Source organism: Ursus americanus, chromosome 9 (genome assembly GCF_024610735.1).
Source record: "Ursus americanus isolate L20-20 chromosome 9, mUrsAme1.1.p, whole genome shotgun sequence".
In the NCBI taxonomy this organism is placed as follows: domain Eukaryota; kingdom Metazoa; phylum Chordata; class Mammalia; order Carnivora; family Ursidae; genus Ursus; species Ursus americanus.
In genome coordinates this window covers 14,934,289-14,951,026 of record NC_142135.1, presented here as the reverse complement: position 1 = coordinate 14,951,026, position 16,738 = coordinate 14,934,289, and the positions used below count along the sequence as shown (strand labels likewise).

General features: G+C 47.4%; 2 long non-coding RNA genes across 2 annotated transcripts in view; both read left to right on the top strand.

Annotated features, from left to right (window-relative positions):
* LOC123797706 (uncharacterized) overlaps positions 1-16,738 on the top strand; it is a 162,077-nt gene that overhangs the window by 15,687 nt on the left and 129,652 nt on the right. The window lies entirely within an intron of this gene.
* On the top strand, positions 6,986-15,378 carry LOC148109419 (uncharacterized). Its single transcript, XR_015725708.1, has 3 exons — positions 6,986-7,141; positions 13,447-13,565; positions 14,962-15,378. It is a non-coding gene; the product is annotated as an uncharacterized LOC148109419 (long non-coding RNA).

The following is a 16,738-nucleotide window of genomic DNA, read 5'->3' as shown; positions in this document are numbered from 1 at the left end:
CTCCCTCTGCCCCTCTCCCTGCTCATGCACACACACATACACACACACACACACACACACATACACACACACACACACACATACTCGCTCTCAAAATAAATAAATAAATCTTTAAAAAAAAAAAAGAATTTTGAGCACCTACGTGCCAGGACTGATTTAAAGAGCTTGCCATGGATTACCTCATTTCATGATCATGACAACCCTCTAAGTGAGTAAATCTCAGGCATGGAACTCGATTAATTTTTACTCATGTGACCACCCACCACCTAGATTAAGATACAGAGCATCTCCCGGACAGCTCCCTTGTGCCCCTTTCCAGTTATTACCATCTTTTCCCAACCTCAAGTAACCACTCTTTCGGCTTCTAGCTTGTTGGGTGATTTTGGCCCATTGAATAAATAAGTAAGTAAGTAAATTGATAAAATTTTACTAAGGTGAGATTCACATAACAAAATTAACCATTTTATGTATTTGTTTATTTATTTTCAAAGATTTTATTTTTAAGTAATCTCTACACCCAGTGTGGGGCTCGAACTCACGACCCTGAGATCAAGAGTTGCAAGCTCTACAGACTGAGCCAGCCAGGCACCCTCCCCCCAATTATTCATTTCAAAATAAACAATGCAGTGGGATTTAGTACAGTCTCAATGTTATGCAACCATCACCTCTGTCTAGTTCCAAAGCATTTTCAGCACCCCACAAGGAAACCCCATATTCATGAAGCAGCTGGCCCGTTTTCGAACATCGAATAAATGAGTCACGCAGTGTGGCCCTTTACATCTGGCGTCTTTCTCTCTGCGTGCGTGGGTGAGTTCCCATGTCACGTGTGCAGTGCGTACCAATATCCTTCCCAGTTTACAGACGAGGTAGGAAGGCACAGAGGGATTAAAGGACCTGCCCACAGTCATTCAACTGGCAAGTGGTTGAACTGTGAAGCCTGGCAGGCTGGCCCTGGGACCCTGTTCCTGGAGGGTACTCCGTACCGCAGAGGAGGAAGCGAGCTCCAGCGAGCGAGCGAGTGAGCTGAAGGCAGCTGGCTAAGATTTCGGAGAGATTCCTCTGACTGCAAAGCCCCAGCTGCTGGCCACTTGGCTCTTTTCCCCTTGACTACCTGTGGGACGTGGGGCCTTTTTCTGGGCCTGGGTTTCCCAATCTCAGCAAAGCCATTGGACCTTCCTCTGTTGGGCCGTGGGAAGCTTGGTGGAGAGCCCTTGGAAACCGTGAGGGGCCGTACACACACAGTCGTCAGGATGTAGTTGACTATGGTATCTCTGTTCTTTGGAAACTCGCATGGGCCGGATGGGCCCTCGGGGGAGCTGGCACTGCTTGGGGGTGGAGGCGGGGTAGGGGCCGGTGGGAGCCCAGCCCTCCTGTTCCCTCTGTTTGTACAGCTTTAGTATTTCCTGTGCTTTGCCCCATCCAGAATTATCATGTCCAATGTCCTACAATCCAGGAGCTCTGCATTTAAGGAAGGCTTCCCCCTGGGGAGGTAACCCTTCCCAGCCTCGTGGCCTAGAACATGCGTCCTCTGGACAGGCCCTGTGGGAGGTCTACAGGGTGGCACTTGTTATCATTTATGAAATTAGTTCTCTGTTAGCGCGGAAGTCAGATTAGAGGAAAAAGAGAGTCATGTGGCCAGAGGCTGAACAGGTGTGCTCTCTGAGGGGCTGGCGCTTTGTGGCTATTGTCCCGATTTATCTACCCAGAGCCAGAAAGCAGATTGTCGTCTTCAGTAGCAATGACTTTGTAGTTTCAAACCTATGAATGAATGAGAAGTAAGGTCACGGTGTGGAACGTTCTCGTCCCGAGTAATGGCTCTCGTCTCTGCCAGGCGCTGGGATTTGCATGGAGGTCTTAGCTTTCCTCTCAGTGCGGGAGCCGTTCTGTGTGTACAGACAGTGACCTGGGGCGGGGGTCCTCCTAGTACAGCTCTCCTCTCCCTTTAGGCATCCCGTCTTCCACTCTAGCCTTGTTTAAATGCCAAGGTTTCCCTTTCCAGATGGTTTCTAAGGGGACAAATAAAAAGAATGTTCCAGAATGCTGGCCCAGGGATGATTTGTCAGAGCAGTTTCCTGGATTACGGCCTCTTCCCCATCAGCAAATCATGTGAAACAAAGTCCTGTCAGCTGTAAACCCTGAATGTGGGAAAAAGAGCTGACACACAGGACTCGTTTTCGTAAAGTTGACATTTCTCATGAATAGCAAATTCCTGAGTGTGGGCAGTTGACCAAGGCCAGGAATTCTCATTAGCTGGTGATAATCAGGCATGACTCGGACTGCGGAACGCAGCTGGGAGGAGAGGTCATCCGTGTGGGCAGGGACGCCCCGCAGCTGATAATTGAGCACAGTCGTGCCAGAGTGGTGGCTAAGAGACCCAAGTGCTCCGTGTGGGCTAGTAATCCCCTCCTCCCCAGGAGCGCCATGCAATCTGGGGACCCCCGCCGCCCCTCAATCCAGCCGCGAAAGGGGTCGCGCTGACCGGGCAAAGACCTTCCAGAAAAGGTCCAGCTGGGGTCTGGCCCTCGTCTGGCTGGATCGTGGCGAACTGGTAGGTAAAGAAACAACATGCCTCTCCTGGCTCTGGGGCAAGTGTTCCTTCCCGCCGCCCCGCAGAGACGCAGGCTCCGGCCCAGCCTTCTTCCTGCTTCCTGAGACCACGACCTCTTTGGAGTTGAAGGGCATCTAGGAAATGAGTTAAGCTGATTGTTTCCCCTCCAGGAGCCCAATCCCCCTCCTCGCACATCCACACTCCCCACACAGCCAGCATTAGCTCTTTCTTTTCCCTGCCCTCATCTCTGTAGCATTTCCTGGTTTTCCCAAACAGAATTAGTCATTTCCTTCTCTGTGTTCCCATAATACTTCCAAGCCACCATATCTCTGCGATGCAACTTTATTTTATGAGCACTGTGATGTTCTCTGGTGGACATATGAAAGCTTGTCAACATTTCTTTTTCTTTTTTTGCTTTGGCTTCTGGGATGCTCAGCCCCAATTTGCAGCATCCAGCAATCAAGTGATCAGTGTGGGCTTTGCGAGTTGACTTTCTCCTGGCTTTATCTCATGTTCAGCCGCTCTTTCCTCCATCTCCTTCTTTATATATATTTAGATTATATCCACCTATGTGACCCACTTCAAAATAAAAATATATTTTTTTGCATTTTCAATTTTTTAAAAGATTTGATTTATTTATTTGAGAGAGAGAGAGAGAGAGAGAGCACAAGCAGGGGTGAGGAGTGGCGGAGGGAGAGGGAGAAGCAGACTCCCCGCTGAGCAGGGAGCCCAATGCGGGGCTCGATCCCAGAACCCTGGGATCATGACCTGAGCTGAGGGCAGATGCCTAACTGAATGAGCCACCCAGGTGCCCCTGAATTTTCAATTTTTATTAGGTGAAATTTACCTAAGTACAATGCATCCATTTTAAGTATATAGTTTGATGAGTTTCACAAATTATACACCCATGTAACTACCACCATAATGATGATATGGAACACATTTCTGTCACCCCAATGTTCCTCTTTTTTTTTTTTTTTAAGATTTTATTTATTTATGTGACAGAGAGACAGCCAGCGAGAGAGGGAACACAAGCAGGGGGAGTGGGAGAGGAAGAAGCAGGCTCCCAGTGGAGGAGCCTGATGTGGGGCTCGATCCTGGAACGCCGGGATCACGCCCTGAGCCGAAGGCAGACGCTTAATGACTGTGCCACCGAGGCGCCCCACACCCCAATGTTCTTATACCTGGTCCCAGCTACCACTGCTATGTTCTCAGCCACTATATAACAGATTCACCTTTTTCTACAGTTCCATATAAATGGAACCTTGCAATAAGTGGTCTTTTGTGTCTGGCTTTGTTCGCAGGGCATAATATTTTGAGATTTATCCATGTTCTTGTGTATACCAGCAGTGGCTCCTTTTTACTGCTTAGTAGAATTTCATTGTATAGATAGATCATAATTTGTTTCTCTATCCTCCATAGATGGACATATGAGTTATTTCCATTTCTGGGCTAATATGAATATAGCTGCTCTCACCATTTATATACAGTTTGTGTGTAGGAAAAAGAAGGCAACTGTATTAACCAGGCTTCACCAGAGAAACAGAACCAATAGGATCTATGTATGTATGTATGTATCATCTATCTACATATCCTTTACTTATTGGAGTTGGCTTACATGATTATGAAGGCTGACAAGTTCCCAGTTCTGTAGTTGGAAATCTGGAGACCCAGGAAAGCTGAAGATTGTAGCTCCAGTCTGAGTCTGAAGGCTTGAGAACCAGGAGAGTTGATGGTGTGGTGCCTGTCCAAAGCCTGGCAGGCTCGAGACCCAAAAAGAGCTGATGTTTCAGTTTGAGTTTGAAAGCAGGAAAAAAAGTTGATGTCCCCGATCAAAGGCAGTCAAGCAGGAGGAATTTCCTTTTATTAGGTTGATGATCTGTGTTTTGTTCCGTTCAGGCTTTCAACTGATTGGATAAGGCCCACCACATTAGGGAGAGCAATCTGTTTTACTTTTTTACAAGTTAATTTCATCTGAAAACATCCTTACAGAAACAACCAGAATAATGTTTGACCAAATATCTGTGGCCCAATCAAGCGGACACTTAAAATTAACCATCATAGCTAGGAATCAGTAAACACACAAATGAATGTATAACTGAATTGGATTATTGATTTTTGGCTGCAGGACTTGCCTCCTCCCTGGAGTGGGCCTGTTTGTCAATTAGGAATTAACCATGTATTTATGTATTTATCTGCATGCAATAAAAAGTCTAATATCAATGGCTGGGGCAAATAGATTTTTTTTTTCCTTACGCGGCTAGAAGTCTGGAGGTGGGTGGATGCTGGTATTAGTTCGGTTGCTCCACGGTGCTGCCAGAGATGTGAGCTTTTTGTCTTTTTCATCTTCCATATCCTGGTGCTGTAGACTCATGATTGTAGAATGCAAGGTCACCGTCCCCAGGCCTTGGGTCACAAGTGAATCCCCAGGTCCCAGGTCACAAGCAAGGCAGGGGAAGGAGCATAGAGAAGCAGGACCAGGAGAGATAGCTGAGTCTGTCCCTTTTTATCAAGAAAGCAGAATCCTCCCAGAAACCCGCACCTGGCAGATTTCTCCTTACAGCTCATTGGCCAGAACAGGGTCATGTTACGACCCTGAAGTTGTGAGGACACTGGGGAGCAGGATTGTCACGTCTGGGTTAGTCCAAAGGTACATTGTTCCCCCAAGTGAAATCACAGTTCTGTAGCAATAAAGGAATGTGGGGTGGGTGTTGGGCAGACAGCTAACTCCACTACCCCTCACAAAATTCGTCCTTCATGCCTTAGCATGGCGCCTAGGACACAAGGGTGCTTAAGAAGTGTGTTTGCTTGGGTTGATTTCAGAAGTTCCCTGGGTGGGGAGATGAAGTTTGACCATGAATCCCAGAAATAGGGGGCTGGGTCCCAGCCCTGCCATCCCCAGCTGCATGACCTTGAACAAGCCACTGAATTTTTCAGAACTTACTTCTCAATTCTGTCACATGGGACGAATTCTTTCCCAAATTCAGATACTGTCCGTGAAAGCACTTTGCAAAGGACAAGACAGATATTCGTCAAAGTCACTATGGCCACGGAAGCCCAGAGGAGTGAGCTTTTGCCTCCAGTCTCAGGTTCTCTGTTCCTCCTCCTAACACTGCCATCCCTAATGGCCCCCATGGTATTTGACAGATCCCAGGGGAGAACTGAGATAGTGTCCCCCCTCCTGACTGGACTTCAGCCTCACTGTCCTCTAAGAATCATGTGGCCAATGTAGTGATTCTCCCACTTTCCGTTCCCCTGCTCTGAGCACACTGCTAGAGACTGGGACTCCAGGAGGAATCCATGCATTGCCTGATAGTCCCGGGGCCAGCACTGTGTCACAGGGTTGCTAGAGCTGTTTACTGCCCTGACCTTGCTCTCCATCACTCATGAGTCAAAGCTGTGCCAGCTCATCCAACAGCCCCTGGGAAGGATTGCACCGAACACCACGATGGCCTGGACATTGGCTTCCACACGTGGATCTAACAAAACTGCTGGTTCCCGATGGCCTTCTGTCACTCTCTGGTCTCCCCTTTTCCTGCAACATTTTAACATTCTAAGATCTTCCCCGTCTTGACATTATCACTTGACCCCATTGGCTTTGGCTTTTGAACTGTTGTCCTTTTTCTCTCCCCATGTTCTGAACTCACTCATCCGCCTACCTCAATGTTTCCACCACCTTCAGTCCCATGACTTGCCCTGAAATACATGACCCCCCAAAAGCCAAGTGTCCTGAGCATGTGCTAGATCTTCTCTTCCTCGTGCCCTTTGTGGTGTCCATACTCTCCCTGTTGCTTTAGCCACTCCCTCTGGTCTTCAACTGTTGTCTCCCGTCCGCCAGTTGACCCTTGAATGCTGGTGTGTCCACTAGGCTGACCACTGTGGCCACTCTTTTTTCTCACTCCACCTGAATGGTGGCTTCTACTTCCACTTGGTGACGTTGCCTAGATCAGTATTTCCAGCTCCAGGTCTCTTGCTTCAAAGCATTCTTTACCAATATGGAAGCTGAGATGCACAGATGTGGAGAAATAGGTCCGTTTCCACGTTAATCCCGGCGGTTGATTTCACAGACTTGCTGTCAGACCGTCTGTCGGGGGAAGAAGAAGAAAGTGCTTGCTTGAGAGCTCACAATGTGTCAGGTTATTTTATGAGTCCCTGTTTTATAGATGGGGAAACAGAGGACCAGAGAGGGGGAGCGAATTGCCCGCGGTCACACAGCTGGGACATGGTGCACCAGGGGCTTTAAGCTCAGGCATTCTGACACCAAAGTGAAGGCACTCTTCTCATGATCCTGGGTGTATCTCTCTTTCTTGAAAAATCCAGATTTGGACAGATGGCCTAAAAATCCAATTAGTCCAGACCGTGTGACCTTTTATGCCATCTCGGAGCTGCGGAATGGGCCCATATGCCAGCCCTAGGCACGGACATGGGCTCGAATTAGACTGGGTCAGCAGTTGCAGGCTTGGACGTTAGCAGCCATGTAATATCATGCTCTGTCAGCCCTGAAATACCTCGGGCTGGCACCAGTGAGCTCCGGGGCCAATGGGACACGGAGAAAGCCATGGAAAATATGCTATCTACACTCGTCCCTTCCTGGTAAGCTGGGAGTCGGATTGTTCCGGAATTACCTCGTTGGTTATAACTGCAGGGGAAGGAAGGGCCATTTACAAGAAGCCTTATGCTTTGGTTATTAGAGTCTGCCCCATATGGGAGGTAATAAACGGGCCCTTGCAGGAGTCCAGCTAAGCAGTAGAATAGTTTTCTCTTGGACAAGCCCAGGTTTGGGGGTTGGCCTGTCCACAGGTTTAAGGTGGCTGGTGCCAGGCCCATGGGTCTTGTCTGTCACATTCTCCTACTCATTTGGCAAGACTCCTTCCTCTGGTATTTTTTGCATCGGGCTTCTGCCAAGATAGTCTCGGGCTCACAAAACTTCTGAGCTGCCTTTTCAAATTGCCTTAACTTTTTTCTTTCTCATTTGGTGGCCCTTCTCATAAACAAAGATTTCAAAAAGTCACAACATGCCAAATGAAAACCTAGTACACCCCCCATCCCCACCGACAAAGTAATTTTGATATGTAAATGTAACCTTCTAAAATCACCCAGTGATTTCTGCAAATCTACTTCCCAGTGTCATCCTGCAAAGAAAGCTCTCTCTAGGTGAGGCATAAACATAATTTTAAATCATTAAAAGACAAAATGACAGCATAAAAAAAACTCAACCCACAAAAGAAAAAGATGATCAATTTTACTTTATCAAAATGAAAACTTGTGCTTTTTGGAAGACACTGTTAAGGAAGTAAGAAGACAAGCCACAAGTGGGGAGAAAATATTTGCAAGAGAAACAATTTAAGTAAGAATTGGTCAAAAGATTTTTTTATAAACACTTTGTCAAAGAATATATATGAATGGCCAGTAAGTCTGTGAAAAGATGCTTGGTATTATTAGCCATCAGAAAAATGGAAATGAAAACCACAGTGAAATTCCAGTATGTAGCCACTGGAATGGCTAAAATTAAAAAGACTGATAATGCCAACTACTGGTGAGGATTCGGAGCAACTGGAACTCATGCCCATTACGGGGGGGAAGACAAAGTGGGATAACTGCTTTTCTTTAAGATGGTTAAAAAAAAAAAGTTATTATATTTGGAATTAGCCAACGGGGCTCTGTTTAACTGATCCCAATTCTTTGGCAACACCCAAAGTATTTAGTTGTCAGAGATCAAATACGCACTTTCTCACCATGAGGGCTGGTTAGAGTACTGGCTTTGGCCAGTCAAGGTCGCAGAGCTCCTTCACAGCCTGTTTGATCTGGTGCTTGTTGGCCTCAATGTCCATGACGAACACCAGTGTGACTTGATCATCGTGGCCAATTTCCTGGTTGGGAGTCCTGGATGGTGGCATAATGGTCGGACTTGTTTCTCCTAGGGATGCTCTTGTAAGATTACTTGTATTGCCTTTGGAGCCATAGCATAATGGGCTGAAAGTGGTGACATGTGCATCTTCACTGTTTTGGTGGCCGTGGACACCTTTCAACACTGTCTTCCTACTCTTCGAAGCCTTTGCCTTGGGTTAAGTTTTTGGTAGAGACAAGGGTTTCCGTTTTCACTTCCGTTGTCATCTTCATGAAAACATGGGAAACCACTTTGGAAAATGGTTGCAGTTTTTCGTGAAGTTCAACCTATACTTTCTGTATGACCCATCATTCCCTAGAGAAATGAAAATATAAGTCCATACATATACCTGGATGTGAATGTTTATAACAACTTTACTTGTAATAGCCCCAACCTGGAAACAACCCAGATGTTCATCAGCTAGTGAACAGACAAATAAATAGTGGTACCTCCATGCACTGGAATACTACCCAGAAAAGAATAAAATACTGATATATGCAACAGTGTGGGTGAATCTTAATAATTGCTGTGCTTAGTGGAGCACCTGGGTGGCTCAGTTGGTTAAGTGTCCGACTCTTAATTTTGGCTCAGGTCATGCATGATCTCAGGGTCCTGAGATCGAGCCCCGCGTCAGCCTCCACACTCAGCATGGAGTCTGTTTAAGTATTCTCTCTCTCTCTTTCTCTGCCCCTACCCCGCTTATGCTCCCTTTCTCTCCCTCCTTCCCCCAAAAACACCAAAAAAACCACCTTAAAAAAAAATTATTATGCTTCGTGAAAGAAGCCAGACTTGAAAGGCCATATACATATACTATGTGATCCCAAAAGTATAGAGACAGAAGTCAGGTCAGTGGTTGCCAAGGGCTGGGGGAAGGGGAGACACAGGGGTTCACTGCCAAAAAGCACAGGCGACCTTTTGGGGGATGATAGAAATATTCATATCTTGATTGTGCAGAGGGGTACGTGACTGCATTCATCAAAAGTCATGAAACTTTACTCTTAAAAGGATCAACTGTATTGCTGTAGATAATACCTCAATAAGCCTGCCTAAAAAACAAGTCATAAGAATAATTTTGAGCCCAGGCTTTGGAATTGGTGGGTTTGAATTCCTGAGTCCCACATATTATCTTTGCGACACTGAGCAGATGTCTTGACCTCTCAGTGTGTCTGTTGCTCTATTTGTAAGATGGAGTGTGTTGGTTAGGGTAGGCAAGCTGCTGTAACAAATAGACCCCACATGTATCATGGGTCAAGAAGGGTGTTTTCTGTTACCTAACGGTCTAAGGTGATTCCAGGTTCGCGGTGGCTGTGCTCCCTGCAGTCATTTGGGGACACTGGCTTCCAGTGGCTTTGCCGTCTTAAGTATGTAGCTTGCGTGGTCATCTGGGGTCTCATTTCAGCCATCTATTCAACCCGTAGTTAAAGAGCGCATGGAGGTTTTATGCGTCCGGCCTCAGTATCCCCTCCATTCATATTGCATCGCGGAGAACTCAGTCACGTGGCCGTACCTCACTGCAGGAGAGGCTGGGAATTATAGTCTAGCTGGGAAATAAAGTTTAGTCTAGCTGTGTGCTGAGGATGAAGAGAAGAGCATGGGTTTGGTGAACAGGAAATGAAAGCAAATGGGAATAAAAAGATATGACACATAATAGAGTGTAGTAAGTGGTAAGATGGTTGGTATGCATCTCAGGCATAATGTCTCAATAATATTCCCAGCCTCAATAGTTATTATTATAAGTGATATTATAGAACAAGGGCCCTAGGCCGGTGGCCAAGAATATGAGACAACTATGCAAATTTGGCCAGCGTTATGAAAATAGGGAGTGGTGAGCTCTGTGGCTGAGGTGGAGAGAATACTCTGCCTAATGGCCCATCAGTTCCCTCAAACTGTGAACCCCTGTGTTGGGTAAATAAAATGCATCTGAGAAACACCAATGGTGACTTACGACAAAGTCTCGTATCCTGTAGATGGTTGATGGCAGCCCGTGATGCAGTTGCTGTCTGTGAGTTGGTTATCAAAATCCATTCTTCTATTTTTTCTATTGTGTGAGTTGTAGGTGGGCTTGTGGGTGGACACTTAGACTACATTCCCATTGTTCGCAGCAATTGGGCTGGCCCACGTGCCCGAGTTCCTGCCCGTACCCCTAGCAGCTCTGAGACTTCAGTCATCGGGCAAACTTCTTCCTTGCTCTGACAACTGGGACCCAGCCGTGGTGGTGGCCCAACTTCAACCATGCAGACAGCAGTAATATTCTAGTCTAGGGAATGGTAGAGAAAATGGATGTGGGAAGGACCACGTGGAACAGAGCCTCATTGATGACCTGGCTGGCTCATCTGGGGTCTGTCTCATGAAAGAGAACCTCAGTGTTGTTTAAGCCATTGCATTCTGGGACCCCTTGGTTTTGGCAGCTCAGTGTCCACCTACGTCATTATGGTGAGACTTTCTCACTAGCTGAAAGATTTGTTCCTCTTACCAGTTTTATTGCTTCTGCCGTTCTCAGCCAGGCCTCAGCTAAATTCCAAACCACTACATGTCAGGCCTTCTGGGTTGCTCATGAATAGTCAAAACTAGTCCATATGGAAAATAATAAAGGTCCGATCAATCCGTCAGTCATCGGGGCAAAGAACATGTCTGTGGATTGTTTATTTTCAGCGTAGGAACAAGAAGGATGCCTCTCAGGAAAAGGAGAAGGGAAGGCAGCTCCTTGATTGAGCGTGTCTGCTGTGCTGGGTGCTGGAGTAGGCATTTACAGATGCAATCCCAGGTTCCTGCTCGTAAGAGTGCAACCACAGGGCTGCTGTTACTTTACAATGCAGATGAAGAAATTGTGGTTCAGAGAGATAAAGTAGCTGGGCCAGTATGTAGTGTGGAGTCAAAGGAATGGGCTGGCTGTGGTGGCCTAAAGGAAAGGGGCCTTTTGCTGTCTGAGAGGTGCCCCTAGACTTTTGCAGACTTCCTCTTGGAGATGGGAGCCTGAGGAAGCCCGGATGTTTATGGGAGCCGGTGAGCAGAGCTTCTAGAATTATAAATCCGATCTGTTTTTCTCTTGTTTAGAACCCTTCAATGGGCCCTCATTGCCTTCTATATAAAACCCCCAGTTCTTAGCTTGGCAGCAAAGCCTTTAGCCACCTGACCTCTATCTTCCTGCTTTACATGGTCATATTCCTTTTGTATTGTTCGCAGTCTCTTTGTTCCTTGGCTCTTGCCCTTGCTGTCCCTTCTTTTTATACATCTGCCCCTTTGCTGACTCCTTATGTTCCAAGATGCAGACACCACCTCCTCCAGGAAGTCTTCTCTCCTGACAAACCCTCTGCTCCTGCTAGGGTCCTCCTCTGTGCTCGCCTCTCTGGGAGCAGTTGATTAGCTGTGTGACTCTGTGTACCGTATGTAACCTCTCTGAGCCTCAGTGTCCGCAGCTGTAAAATGGCTAGGATAGCAACCGTACTTACAATAGAGAGATGTAGCAATGTGGAAAGAGATCATGTCTGAACAGCTCTTTGCCTAGTGCCTTCTGCCCTGAGTACTCAATGCACATTAGCCTCTCAGCACCTCTAGTGGAGCTTTCTGTCTGAGCCTCTGCCTCCTGTAGGAGATTGGAAACTTCTAGAAGCCCCCCCTCCCCAGCACTGCATCTCCAGCATCCAGCCCAGTGATCAATAAATGTTTGTGTAGGGACCCATGCTTAAGGAGCTTCTCTGGCTATTTCCTTTGGGGAAGGCCCAGGTAGTCTAATTATGTGAATGACTTAATTGGTGTGGTGTTTTACCAGCAACTGTGGTTTGGGGATATGCGGTGACCTGCCCAAGGCCACACACATAGTACTTGGCAGAGCAAGGACTTTTGTCCTCTGTGCACTAAGGCTACCCCTCCCACAGCTACCTAACTGACTAAGGGAAGGAAAGTTTTGTTTTGGTGTGGGAGGGGGAGCCGACGAAGACACCAGACCCGCCCCTTTCGTCATTTTGAGCCTTAGCTCCAACCGGACACGCTGACCCTTCAGAGAGCAAGTGTCTGCGAGCGAGAGCAGTGGCAGCCCTCCCTGGGTCCCAGCCCCTGTGTTCTGGTGAGGCCTTCGTGCCTTGTCTTGCTGATCTGCCGAGGAATCCTTTCGGGTGGGAGCTCTTTTAATCTTCATTTTACAGAGAAGGGAACTGAGGTTGGATCACTTGCCAAAGCCACGCTTTGTAATTCCCAGGTCTGGAATTCACGCACGGGCTGTGGGACCTCGGAACCCACCCACGAACCTCTACGCCATGCTGTCTCTGACTTTCCAATTTAAGTCTCCTCAATGACTTAGCCCATCTTTTCTGGCACCTCCTGGAAAAGGTGTTATGCCAGTGCAGAAACACAGTGATTCCCAGGGGAGGGAATAAAGGAAAACCACATGCAATAATTAGGCACTGCTCACACTGATGCAGTACTCACGAGGTGTTGGGTGCTGTTCTGGAGACAGTACGTGTACTGGACTTACTTAAGACTCACAATGAACCTTTGTGATACTGCCCATTTTACAGTCTGGGAAACTGAGGGGCTTGGCTCCTACACGGTAGAGCCCGGATTTGAACGCAGAGCCACCGCCCCATGCGGCTGGTCAGGTGGTGGTATGCCAGGGGTAGCATTTGGAATGGGCTTTGAAAGAGAAAAGTCAAGGGGAGATGGGGACAGCTGGATGAGACACCCATGACAAGGTATCCCGCGAGTCTTTCCTGGCTTGAGCTCGATCCACGCGCTCATCCACAACCACGGCCGATATCCTCTCGGGAACGCGCCTGGGGCCCCCGTGAGCGGCTGAGCACAAGAGCTGAGCAGTGCAGCTTTATCTCCCAGGAAGTGGACAATTCTAGAAAGGAAGGTTCTGGGAGTTTGGAGAGGCAGAGCCACAGGTGTGAGGGCCCCTTTCGTTGTCTTACTCTTCCCTAAACTTCCCCTGCCTGTTTCTCCACATCTGAGCCTTTCCTGTTTCTTAGACCCTATAAAACCTAATTCTACCTCCTCCTTTTCTTCCCTTCAGGGTCCTTCATTGCCTGTGTCCCCCACTCTGTCCCCAGGGCAGAGCCAGCCAGCCCCCCCTTCATCCCCAGGGCCCAGTGGCTGTGGGCACCATTACCAGCATCGTTCTGGAAAGTCCAGGTGAGCCTGGGTGCCGTCTGGTCCCTGCAAGCACACCCACCTGTACTGAAGCTGGCGGAATAATTAGTTAGTTTTAGGACTAACTAGTCCTGGGTTAATCAGGATTGAAGTTTCAGAGAGGTCAAGCAAATCACTTCCGGCCACATGGAGTATTCTTAGAGTATTCCGGTCCTGGTTCTGCTGAACAAATCTGAGCCTTTAAAATGGGGAGAGTGATAATTTCGGAGGCAGCGTTTCCCTCCTTGCTCAGTGTAGACATCAGCCCTGCTCCCCACCCACCCCATTAGTATTTTCTGATACATGGGTCTTATTTTATGAACAGTAGGAAATTGGACCAGAGGACCTTCCTTAGAGTAGTTTAATAACCCCTATAGGGCTTTGCCCATAAAAAAATCTCAAAAGATGTTGGTTAAGAAAAAATGTCTAGAGCCAAAGCAAGGTCCAGAATCCCTGGAGTTGTTTCAGGATTTTGGCTGCCATGTCCAAATACTGCTCTTCTGGCTCATAGGGGTCAACTTTCTAGAAAAACCTGTCCTGCACAGTAGGGTGCTAGGCAGCCATTCCAAAGTGAGACCCCATTTTTCTACTCAGCTGGTTGGAAGGGCGCTGAATAATCATTAAAGTGTTCATTGCAGCAGGCGCCCAGGCCCTGCGTTGAGACAGGCGGCCTCAGACAGCCCTGGTATTAATGTGGCTAATTATGTGGATTGCTTCACTGGGAGATGGCAGATAGGATCGGGCTCCGGGAGCCCTTGTGGGAAGGTGCTGTGGGACCCAGCCCTCGGTGTGCTCATCGATGTGCTGTCTGGGAAAACTGAGCTGCCCCAGCCAGTTCCTGGGGTGGCGGGTCCCTCACAGCTGCTCCCTAGGACAGCCCGTGTCTCCCAGAGGATCTTGGTGTGGCTGGAGAGGGAGAGATGGGCCCTGGGGGGAGGGGAAGCTCCGGGGCCAGCTAGAGCGGCTGCTGACCGAGGGCTTGATAATGATCAAAAGGTGCCCCTCCCAGCTAAGGAGGGAAATGCAGCCCCCTGGAAGTAGAGAAAAGAATGGAAAACTGCCAAGGACATGTCCTTGAGGGGCTTTGGATCCCAGAGAAGGGCAAGGCAAGTCTGGTTTCACCCTTGATCTTGGTTTCACCATATTTCTGGTTCTGTAGAGGGTAAAGGTTTAGGCTCTATTTCCTGTTCCTCTGGCTGGAATTGGTCTATTAAGAGACCTATTGACACCTATTAAAAGGTAGAAAGGAAGAAAGGAAGACAGGAAGGGAGGAAGGCAGGAAGGGAAAGCCCAAGATCAGTGTGTCATTCACAAAGCTCCATTTTATAGTGAGCACTGGCAAGTACACATTAGCAAAACAAAGCCAGTCCATTTCCCTGCATCTCTGCCCTCTTTGCAGGTGCTCAAAGCCCAGAGGACCTTCTATTCAAAGAGAGCAGATTTGAGGTTTGAGCAAACCCAGCTCACCAGCAAGTCAACGTAGCTTGGTCAAGCAGAGATGAGCCAAAACTTTGGAAAGAATCATCTCAGAAAACCAAGTGCTGTATCTCCTACCCATTTAAAAAATATGTCTCCCAGTTTTTGTAAACACTCATAACCAGGAAACATTTGCTGTGCTTATATATGTTAAAAGCTTTTTACAAATTCTGAGAAAACACTGGATTTGGTCAGACTGTCTTTTCTTCGGTGATGTTTGGGAGGGGGAGGGGGCTCTTGGGATGTGCAAAGTAAACAGAAATAAATTTGGCTTTTCCTCTTTTCCAGCTGGAGGGCCTGTTGCTTTTCAGGAATAAGGCTCTGGTCCTCTCTCATGCTAAACTCGAAAAATGTTTCTCCTTCCCTTATAAATTCCTTCCCCCGCTCCTGATGTTTGATGAGGACCACCTCTCTTCTGGAGCCTTCCTCCCCTTGTTATCATGACAACCTACCCCCCCCCATTGATTGTAAGATGCTGTATTGATTTAGTAAGACCCTTTATTTATTTATCTGTTGGCAAGGTTGGTGTGTGGTGGGGACAAATGCTGGTAGCGAGGGGTACCCTGATTTCCGCAATGTCAGAATTCTAAAAAGAAAAGCGAATCTTAGAGTTGAGGGGATTTAATAGCTTGTTTGAATAGGGGCCACGTTACTCAGGAAAAGAGGCGCTGGTCAAGGCACTTGGCAACATTTGGTCAGGCTGACCACACCTGTCGTCTGGAGATGTTCGCTTCTCTTGGTTTCCAGCAGGACACACTTCGCTCTCTCTCTTCAAAGATATTTCCCCCCAGCTTTATTGAGAGATAATTGACATCTAACGTTGTGTAAGCTTAAGATGTACCACGTGACGATCTGATGCGTGTGTGTGTGTGTGTGTGTGTGTGTAATGCAAAATGATTTCCACAATGAGATTAGTTACATACATCCATCACCTCACGTAATTACTTTTTTTTTTTTTTTTGTAAGAACTTTCAAGATTTACTCTCTCAGCATCCTTCAAGTGTACGAGGCAGTCTGCTGGCCATCGTCATAGTTCCCCACAATACATTCCTCTCACAACTGGAAGTTTGTACCTTTTGGGCACCTTCACCCCTTTTCCCTACTTTCCCACCCTGGCAACCATTAATCTGGTCTGTTTCTGTGAGTTCATTTCTTTTATTTATTTATTTATTTATTTATTTATTTATTTATTTATTTATTTAAAAGATTATCTAAAAGAGAGAGCACAAGCAGGGAGGAGAGGCAGAGGCAGAGGGAGAGGCAGGCTCCCCACTGAGCAGGGAGCCCAATGCAGAACTCGATCCCAGGACCCTGGGATCAGGACCTGAGCTGAAGGCAGACGCCTCACCGACTGAGCCGCGCAGGCGCCCTGAGTCCATTTGTTTCAGATTCCACACAGACGTGAGATCATACGGTACTTGTCTTTCTCTCTCTGATTGATCTCACCTGGCATTTTTAGACACTTTGTGCATTTTTTAGAGTTCATACAGTATTATTTAGGATTAATTATTCTTGACAAATATCTGCTTATTTGAACCAAAGACTCCTTGATCCCTGGAACTACATAGTAGGTGTGCGATAAATACTGAAGGAATGGATGTGCGATCCCGACCCAGATACCCGGACAGAATTTGCTGTGACCTTGGGGTGTGCTTTTTGTTCTCTGGGCCTCAGTTTTCCCCTTGGGCCAAAGCTATAGC